The sequence below is a fragment of the Danaus plexippus genome (assembly GCF_018135715.1).
Source record: "Danaus plexippus chromosome 22 unlocalized genomic scaffold, MEX_DaPlex mxdp_33, whole genome shotgun sequence".
NCBI classification, from domain to species: domain Eukaryota; kingdom Metazoa; phylum Arthropoda; class Insecta; order Lepidoptera; family Nymphalidae; genus Danaus; species Danaus plexippus.
In genome coordinates this window covers 1,727,501-1,736,611 of record NW_026869856.1, presented here as the reverse complement: position 1 = coordinate 1,736,611, position 9,111 = coordinate 1,727,501, and positions in this window count along the sequence as shown.

Here is a 9,111-nt window from a genome sequence, read left to right as displayed (position 1 = left end):
ATATTCCATATTCGTTACCCCACCTAGTTTTAGAAGGTTTCATATTCAAAACCGGATTATTAGATGAAGGAAAAAGCTTACGAATCTTAGTTTAATATTTCTATCCAACTTTGTTAAAGTTTCATGTATTTATTATTAATAATATTTTTTTTCTATTTTTAATAACTAATATTTTTCGAATAAACTACGCGGATTTTTATTATTTTATAAAACTACATAATCCCGACGTTTCCGTGATCACGGTTGCTGAAAAGTAACCGAAAAATGTTAGTTTCATTTAGACAAACTATATAATGAAATGCAATAAAAAAAGTATTGAGATCTAAGATTTTCGTGAGTTTTATTAAATAAAAACTACATACCTACTACCGACGTTTCGGTTACTTTGCTGACGAGCGGGTGGGCTGACGAGATGAGAATGACTTGTAGTTTTTAAAGAAATAAAATACGCGTAGTGATCCGAAAAATATTAGTTTCATTTAAATGAATACTAATAATATTTTCGGTGTCTTCAAGACTAAAGTGAATACTGAGTCTGTTACTGAGTTCACCACTTACGACCTTTGACCTGTTACAGGGTGGAATTATATTTAAGCACTGTTCTTAAAAGCAATCCCCATAATGCAGAGATGCTATTCCAAAGCGATAAAATGTATTCCAATTAAAAAGAAGCATTTTATAAAGTAACAAAATAAAATAATCTGGAAAATTTGTGAGAATATCCAGAAATAGGTATTTGTCTGATTTAAATTTTTATTTTGAGGATAGAAGAGTTGACAAAGATTTCCGGATTACGAGGAAAACTTAAACAAAATTTATATAATAAATAATAATAAGGAATAACAAAGTCAAGATGTGGTTCCAACAACCAACAATTTTACAACCATCATATAAATATTCGTATAAAATTTTGTAAATTTGTCTTTTTAAAAAACATCATTATAATATAATATAATAAAAATTCTTCTTTATCTTGTCATTAGACATTTGCTATTCCTTTGTGGGATTCAATATTATATTTTGCAAACACCTAAAATGTTCACGTTATCAAATATTCTGTAGTGCACTCTGAAACAGTATGAAGTGAAAAAGGCTTTTGTGATTGTGCAATCCATTGTCTGCCTAAACTATTCACCAAGCCTTCACCCAACCATTATATATATTGAAACATTGGCATTTACCACACCAGTTAAATATTTTAATTTAATGCGTCCTCGTCTGATTTCAGAATGTTCACTTGATGTTGTATTTTTAAAGTTATAGTTTTATTACTACGCCTTAACATTTTTGTTCTGTCTATCGTATGTCGCATTACAGTCTATTGCTGGTAAAGTTAAAGGCGCTCCGCATGGCTCACTCATTCCTTAGATTCCTTTTACATTTAGAGATATATTTTCTTTCATTTCCGTGGTCGCTGCTAGATATTTTTTATTTTTGATTTTTAATATATTCCTTTTTTAATTCGGTAAAATCCGATATTCCATCATTACCTTACATAGCATTATAGGTACATATTATAACTAAACAGCCCTGTTTAGGTGCTACCTTTCTTTTAACTTATTTGCGAACTCAAAAATACACAAAAAGACCATACTAACATATATAACATTCCTTGAATGTTGACTAATAGGTGTAATAATTATAATAATAATATAAAATGTGCCTTAACAAAAGGCAATATTCCCACTATTGGATGTCTAACTAATATTTTTATTTATTAAATTTATAGTGATTTAAGAACTATAAGTCGATTCTTTTGCTCTTAATGAATTGCTGATAACTTGATTAAGAGTTAAATCCTTAGTAGTTTTCTTCTGTATTAACGCAGTAGGTCATACTGTAAGCATGAACATTTGGCAAGATAATAAACGTTAAACAAAGTGGGAGTAACTTAGTAAGAGAATTGTTAAGTTGACCTAGAATGCTACTTGGGATTCACCCAAATAAATTTGACATCCAATCAATATTAAAAAACATATGATTTTTATTTTGTCATAATTTGGCTTACTCTTTAAGATGATAAATTAGGATATAATTTAACACAGTCTAAAGAAAAAATAAACATACAAAGGTATACAAAGCGTAGAGCAAAGTGGGATGCACAATTTTCTCAAAGGTTATGGACCAAAAAAAATATTTTATCTTTTTCATTACATTCAAACTTTTATAACAGCTAAACCTTTTCCTGTTGTTTTTTTTATTTAATGCCTGTTGTTTTATTATTTTTCCTGTTGTTATATTATTTCTGCTAATAGTGCGAACGAGTCAAAGACGTATTGTCGTGTTTGGAGAAAATACGTATCATTTTTGTGTTGTAAAAATGTGTATCATAGATGCTGTTCTGCTTGTTAGTCGCGTCTGTTTCTCGCGGACTAAATCCAAGTTGAGTGGAGTGGCGTTTACTGAAGACTTGTTATTGTTTTATTGAATATTGGATCACTTGAATATTTTTCTGCTAATTTGTTCCTATTGCCTCGAACAATTTTTCACATAAGTCAACAATATTTGAATTCATCAAATATACCAATGAATGGAACTAAAATCTTGTACTAATAGATGATTAAATTCTTTATTTCACTTATTCTTTTACCACTAATTTTTATATATGAAAACGATATATATTTTTAAAGATTTTGATAGAAAAATTACAGTACAATCTACCTATTCAATATAAAGAACAAAGTGACGCAAATAAAAAATAGTAAATAATATTTTCACACACTATTTTATTAATATTACAAAACTTTGTTAATAAATCTGTTCACAAAGCGTGACAATGAAACTGGAAGAGATTGTTGTCTTCAAAGAACAAACAAGTGAGATTAGGAAAACGACGTTGAACAAATTAATTTTCTACAGCAGAGATCCCCTAGAAAAATCACGGAAACCTGATATATGATTCGTTAGAAAGTTCTCACGTTATTTTAACTGCTATTTCTTTTCAAATAAAACAATAACATTTCTAATACATTATTTAGTTGCAAGACTGCTTTATACCGAATCTTTTCGGTTCCCCTTTACTACCCTAGTACTATTCCTCTTTGATGATTTACATTTATTATTCAACAATTTAACACGAATCTATTTATTTTCATCGCCATTTGTATTTTGCATGCTTGCAACATTGAAACCACGTTTTCATTAATAGTAAACGATTAATAAAACGTATCTTATTAGTTCATTATTAATCAAATGCGATCAAATTCCTTTGTGTTTTAATTCCGGGAAGTTTTTTATTAATGCCTATTAAATACATTTCGTATAATTTTATATTTTTTAAAGTAAAATTTCGATATATTTCAAACACTGTTTCTTATAATATTAACCTCGCTCAAACGGCGTCGTTATCTTGGTTTAAGGCATTAAAACTTAATATAATACTTCCTACATCTCTCGGATTCATTAGTTTTAAAGCCAATATTAGAAGCTTTGAAATTTTCTAAGCAACAATTTTTTTCTTGTGACTGTGACTCAGAGAGGGAGATGAATAAAATGTGATAAAATAATGAATTTAACAAGCCACGAAACTTGACTTCTATAGGATATGATGGGGAGTAATACAAGCCTTGATTCTTATGTAACAACAAGGTTATACGCAGTACATTATAGCCTATGTCTCTTTCTAATGTCTAAGCTGTTATACTGTAAAGTTTTACCAAAATCTGTAAAGCGGTTTTTGCGTTACAAAACAACAAACGTCCGTACGCCATTACATCGTCACAGATTTTCTTATTTATAATATTAGTCGGATTAAGATTGGACCAATCTTAAGAAAAAAAGAAAGTATGCAGTTTCTGCGTACGAAATATATATTAGGAAACTTATAACAATCATAACGTCTATATAAGTGATTCAAGTTTTATAAATAAATTAAAAAAAACTATACAATGTACATAGTTGGATATCATTTTATATTTCTTTTTCGTAATCGTGGTCACCGTAATGATATGAATTTGTTTTTATCATATACTAGGTTTTGCCCGCGACTTTATCTGCGTCAGTTTCAGAATTAGAAATGTATAGCTAACCAGGCGAACCCTGATGCGCCTTAGAGGCAGTAAATAAGCAGATTTTTGATTTTATTAATTTTTTTGTTTTTTAATCAGACGGGATGAATAATCCTATTCACGTCTCCTGGTTCCAAGCTACCTCCCCACAAATTTTCAGCCAAATCGATGCAGCCGTTATTGAGCTATAAATAATGCAACTAACACGACTTTCTTATTTATGTAGAATTAAAATTTGAAACAATGGAAAATAGATCTATATTTTAAAGGTCTATTTTCTTACGTGTTTTCCCAAATGCTTTTGAGTTGTGGCTAAGAAAACTAGACTTTCAAATCTAAAGTAACAAATTAATGGAAACTAATTTACCAAATTTCTAAATTGTGTTTATCAATTTCATTTCACAGGCGTATCATATTTAGGTTTTTGATGAAAAATTAATTTAAATTTTATAGAATTTAATTAATTTTAAGGAAATTTATTTTTATTAACACCAAATAACAAATGAAGGGCGAGTTTTAAATAATTTTTTTTTTTTGTAACAATTAGATATGGAGTGAGGTAAAATTTTAACCGAAGGAAATGGAAATACATTTATTCAAACGAGTTTTGAAATTTCAAATTAACAGAATTCTAAAACGTTCGCATGATACAGTCATATTAAGTAATTCCCATATTAATATTATTGTTCATAGAAATATAGTCCCTAAACAGTTGTAATATGAGCTATATTTAGTGTTATAAATTTCATTATATATCGCGTGTAGAGTTAACACGCGACAGTTGTTACAAAAATGTTTGTATATATTTCAAAACAAAAACATGTAAAATTATAATTTAGTTAAGGATCCGACTGTTATAACGTAAAAATTTTCTGTAACTGAATGCTTCTAAATTAGTAATTCTTCTCAGAATACTGGTCGGGTCAGAATATATTTTAAGTTTAAACTATTTATAAATGGATTAAGGGATAACGAGTTCGTATAACAAGTTCAGCTGTTCAAGCTAAGACTAAAAATATGGCCATAAATTGGGTTTAAAAAGTCTAAGCGGTTCAGTTTGTTAATCAAAAGTTTGCACCGTACATACACCGTTTTCATTTTATTATGTATCTTTGTACATTATAGTATTAAAGTATAACCTGTATGAGATAATGGATACGTTCCGTGTGCAGTGTGATCGTGAGAACTTGCACTGAGCGATATGAATTCGAGACTGTAATCTTTAGAATTTCTGAGAAGTTATAAAGATTGTTTCAAATTAAAATAAAGTCATTAAATAGTTTTACAAATTTTAAATAGTTTATTTAGTAAATGAATTTAATGCAATCAGCTTCATATTGTTTCTAGACGAGGTTAGAAAACGCTGCTTGGGATTTTCGTAAGGAAACCTAATTGATGGCTTCAACTCGTGTCACGATAGCTTTGTTGGTAGATCAACTCAGAAACGATATAATGAAGATAGCAGGTTCGAAACCTCCTCATTTCGATGATTATTTTCTTTTTATATTTTCTAATTTAAATTTCACTTTTTGCCAATAAAGTAAAGTGTAAATATATAACAGTATCTTCTATTTTACATCTCAATTCGTTTAAAAGGTTGTCCTATAAATAATTCAGTAAAAGTTTCGACTTCAATAGCGTTGTTTTACATTCGTTTAATAAAACATTAGCTTTGACTACTATTGTAGCTAGTGTGTATATTGTTCTCATATAGTGTAAATTAACGAGAAATATTTGAGATCTTTTATTAGATGAAAATTAAGAAGACTTATGTTAAGAGACGATCCCCACCATTTTACTTTACGTCTAAATGTTTTGTTTCCCACCGAGCTCTTGCTATGGTAATAACGAAAGGAATTGAAAAAACATGACAAAAAATATGCAAGGACGTAAAAAGTAAATAATTTTATATACAGATTTATATTTTATTCCCAAAGTTTAAAATCGGCGCTGAGACACCCTTTATAAGTTAACATTGTCTTTGACATTAAGTAAGGTGACATATGTTTAAGTATGTACGTAATTAATAATAATATACTGTTATAATGAAAATATTAAACATGTCCAAGTTCCAAAAAACAAATCAATAAAAAATTTTTTATCATGTCAATACACCGCTCGCTAGTCACTGTAACTGTTACAACTCGCTCATTCTAGAAGAAAAATAGTCCGATGATTTTGTTTGCCGATATTGCACACCATACAGTAACTGTCGGGCTGTGCAATGCTTTCTGTTTTTTTTTTAATTTGGATTGCTGGATGACCAGTACCAACAATTTTTACAATTGACGTTACATTCGAGGTGAAAATGTGACTCATCACTAAAATAAACATTATCCATCCCTTTTTCCTCTGAAAAAATTTTTCACTTGTTGTAGTCTTTTGAACAATTTGAAATTTATATGGATGTAATTTTAAATCGAAGGTCAAAATTCGTTGAGTGCTTGAACGATGGAGGTTTAATGGGGTAGTATGTTTACTAATTGATCGTCGTGGGCGCTGCGTTACCGCAACGGCGACACGGTCGATGTTTTCAATCGATCGCACAGATCTATTTTCAGGGCAATTATATAAGGTGGCAACCGGAGGTTCCAGGAAAACTACGAAACATACTTATATGTATATTATAATAAAAATTACATATTAAAACTTATAACCTAAACCTAAGACTACACGATTGCCCCGATGTTAGGATAGCAATCTCATTCCATAGCTTGTGAGGTGTCAGGCATCTTCTGGTTCACACGGCTTGGTGTTCGTTCCGCGGAGTCAGCGGCGTCTCTCGTTATATGATTTTTTATCCATACAACGCTGTTGCCCCGGCGATGTTCATTTATTTTATAATATGTAGCGCGTACGTAACACAGCCAACGGAATGTTTAGTAAACATCCTGTCGCTCTGAACTTTTCTACCCATGACTTAATTATCTGATTACTCGGGGCATCACTTACACGGCGGATTTCAAAGCGATTAGAAAACTTGCGCTGTGCTTCACTTAACGAATACCCGATGCAAAACTAAGCTTCTACTGAGTACGTGCGATGCGAACCAGACCACTGTGATATGGCGACAAAAAAATCCGCACTTGTCACCAACTGAACGCTACTACTCCTCTCCTGCTAGCCCCTCGGGTTGCCGAGAAATTCATGTTTAAAGTTTAAAATAGGCATTGAGACACCCTGTATATGTGTATTGGACTATACAGATACATTTAAAGTGCTCGCTTTGTTTTAAGTCAAGCTGAAAGGTAAATTAAATACCAAACTTAAATTAGTAAACTGAATTTGACACAAAATCTTTTTTGTCTATTTCTTTAAACGTTCTCTTACTTCTGGTTTTAAATAGATTTTATATAGATAAATTACGCAATTACGTTGTTTGTTAAAAATATAATATAAAGGCACAAAAAAAAACTGCTTTTTATAACAATAATGAACATATTTCTATGATAACTCAATTAATTTATAACATTCATACATTCCAATAAATTATAGTGTTTTTTTTTTATTAATTTTGACAGTTCTAATATATTTAATCTCTCAGTGAGAAATATTCCTACGGTTTATTTCTTATAATCTTCTAAAATAATATTTTATATAGTAATTTTTGTTTCCATATTATAAAAATAATAATTCGGTTTAAAGTATAAATACTTCCAATGTTATTAATTACACACACTTAATAGATTTAAATTTATTATTATTAACTCGTACTGCACTAAAATGAGGTACAACTAAAGGATTTTTTTTTTAAATTAAAACTTAATAATAAAATTCATAAATAAATTATAATGTATTTTAAATATATAAAGAAGAGAAAATACCACTTAAATATGTCAACTATAAGACCTTTTTAATGAAGTTGCTGTCTATTTAACTGATATAATCTGTGCATGTCAAGAACAGATAATCTATGTACATAAAATGGATACTTGACAAGCAGCTTTCCTCTTACGTCACTCCTATACAGCCTTTGTTCAACAAATTAATAACATCTTTATGTTTTTATAATAAACATATTATTTACATTAAAAGTAAAGATATTAATTACAAGCTTTCCTTTTGAAATATGTGTTATAATGAATTTAATTTCAAACTTAGTTACCGTTGTAGCTTTCTTGAGACTAACTTAAGTTTCCTATGTGTCTGAGTAATTATGTTTAATATGTTAGATGTTTTTTGTTTGAGATTTAATCACAGATGTTGTGTATTAGTAATTGAGATTTTAGTTCTAAACTAATGTAATAAATGTGAAAATTACTGTTATTTTTATACGAAATATGTTATTTATTAGTTTTACATTAATTTTTAAATGCAATAACTGAATAATCAGGTAAAGTAGCGGGTAAAAGATAGTATTTGCGAAAAATAAATATAAATATATAATCAAAACGAATGTTAAACATTTTAGATGAATTACAATTACTTTATTCTAAAAATATAAGATCCGTCAATTTTTCAAATTAAACTTATACAAAATATATTAAATTTTCTTATTGTAAGATACGAAATTCAATTGTTGATGTTCTGAGCGGCGGAAACGTCAATTTAAGTGCCATTCAATGGCTTTATCTATTCAGCAGTAACAACCACAAGCCGGTTGATTTAGAATTTGAGAACGAATCGGGTCAGAGATAATAAGCACATTGTTTTATTATCAAACACTTTCACGCCCATTTATTTTAAATTATTTTATGAATGTCGTTTGTGAATTGATATCTTTGCTGATCGTTGTGAATATTTTCAATTATATTAAATATAGCTAGGTATGTATGTATATATATATATATATATGCTAGATATGATATTATCAACGAAAAACATTACTTTAGTAGTCTTTAAATTATGAATCTTCAACTATTTGATCATATATCAGTACACTTGCCCAAGTTTGTACCGACACCATATGTAACTTACTTACGTTAAACGCTTCGTGTGCAGTGTGACGTTGCAAACTTGTACTAAGCATGCGGGATATGTACGTTAGTTAAAAGCGTACTATTAAATTAAGCGTAACCATCTAGCATTGTAATAGTTAACATTGATAAAGGGGTTTTATAAAAAGAAGAATTAAAAAACAATAGCTTGCTTATTATTAATAATT